The sequence below is a fragment of the Gavialis gangeticus genome, unplaced genomic scaffold, assembly GCF_001723915.1.
Source record: "Gavialis gangeticus isolate Ggan-Ray unplaced genomic scaffold, GavGan_comp1, whole genome shotgun sequence".
Classification (NCBI taxonomy): Eukaryota; Metazoa; Chordata; order Crocodylia; family Gavialidae; genus Gavialis; species Gavialis gangeticus.
The window spans coordinates 205,813,819-205,815,623 of NW_017729032.1; the positions used below are offsets into that span (position 1 = coordinate 205,813,819).

The 1,805-nt window shown below is 44.3% G+C and overlaps 1 protein-coding gene across 1 annotated transcript in view; it reads left to right on the plus strand.

Moving 5' to 3' along the window:
* Positions 1-1,805, plus strand: part of LOC109303368 (myelin-oligodendrocyte glycoprotein-like) — a 63,481-nt gene extending 61,676 nt beyond the window's left edge. Inside the window, exon 8 of the transcript XR_002099073.1 lies at positions 1,552-1,805. The gene's annotated coding sequence lies outside the window, so the exon portion shown is untranslated. The remainder of the gene's footprint in view (positions 1-1,551) is intronic.

A 1,805-nucleotide genomic window follows, 5' to 3' on the forward strand; every position in this document is an offset into this window, starting at 1 on the left:
GGCCCTCATCTCTTATGGTGGGGGGGGGCTCAGCCTGCCCCCACCCAGTCCCCCATAATTCAAACCTGTTGTAGCCTGTCTCTGGACCAGCATGGCTACATCACTCCTACACTAAGAGACCCTTGTACATTTTTCTGGTAACAAGTCGCTAAGGGATGCATAGATTTCATAGACATTAAGGCTGGAAGGGACCTCAGAAGATCGAGTCTAGCCCCCTGCCCCAGGGGCAGGAAGTCAGCTAGGGTCAAAGGATACCAGGAAGAAAGGCATCCAAATGTTTCTTAAAAGAATCCAAAGTGGGTGCTTGCACCACCTCTGGCGGCAGTCTGTTCCAGGCCTTTGGGGCTTGGACAGTAAAGAAGTTCTTCCTTATGTCCAGCCTGAAACGGTCTTGGAGAAATTTGAGACTGTTTGACCTTGTCATCCCACGGGGTGCTCTGGTGAACAGGTGTTCCCCCAGATCCTGATGTACACCCCTTATATACTTATAGGCAGCCACCAGGTCCCCCCTGAGCCTGTGCTTTTCCATGCTGAAGAGTCCCATAGCTCTCAGCCTTTCATCATAAGGCCTGTTCTCCTGCCCTCTGATCATACACATGGCTCTCCTCTGTACTCTGTCAAGCTTTTCCACATGCTTTTTCAATTCTGGAGCCCAGAATTGGATGCAGTACTCCAGCTGTAGCCTCCCCAAGGGCGAGTACAGTGGGAGGATGACATCCTGAGATTTGCTAGAGTTTTGCTCATTTTACCAGCTGCTACATCACATTGGTGGCTCATATTCATCTTGCGGTCAGTCATGGCCCCCAAGTCCCTTTTGGCCGTGGTGCTAGCAAGCGTAGCACTGCCAAGCCTATAAGTGTGCTGCAGGTTTTTTTCCCCTGAAGTGGAGTACCTTGCATTTTTCAGTGTTGAACATCATCAGGTTTTCATCCGTCCATTTTCTGAGCCTGTCAAGATCAGCCTGGATCACCAGCCTATCCTCTGGCATGGATGCTTTATACCAAAGTTTGGTGTCATCGGTGAACTTGGCCAGTCTGCTTCTGACACCAATGTCCACATCATTAATAAAGATATTAAAAAGTATAGGCCCAAAAATGGAGCCTTTGGGGACCCCTCCTCCCCATATGACTTTAATCATCGTAAAATGCAAATGAACATAACTATTGCCAAATAGCAGTTCATTTTCTTAGCTTTTACATTATTCTATTTTAAAGAAACTTGCCTGTTGTAACTAAATGGTCACCAGAGACTTAAGTTTCATTGTGATGTGTAAGGAGTAATGCATAAAATGCACTAGCACAAAGTCAATACAATTATACATCAAAGTGTGGGATTTTCATCATTATTTGAGAACAAACTGAGGTCATCAGCATATGCAATTCTCTCTTTTTGCAATCACCATCCAAGCCAAGCAAGTGAACTGGAAAGTTTTAAAAATAGATATTAAAAAAAAAGTGGAAAAACACACAGTGACTAATCTCAAACCATAGCCTTGTTCCACTTGGTTTTACTTCCAGAACAGTTTTAAGCTCTCCCCATTTCTTCCTACAGCAGATTACTTCCGCTTACAGGATTGTGACAACCCAAGCTATCATGGGAAAAATGACTTAAATGTAACTTCCTTAATTCTGCAACATGATTAACAGCAAAATATATGACCTTCTTTTCAGCCAATGCAGACCTTTGGAGAGGGAAAAAACAGACTGGGAATCAAACCAAAGACCTCTATGTATCCGTAGTAATAAAAAATGCACTCTTTAAATGTGGGATCTGCCTTCAGATGGCTGCTAGGGCATTGTTTTGTT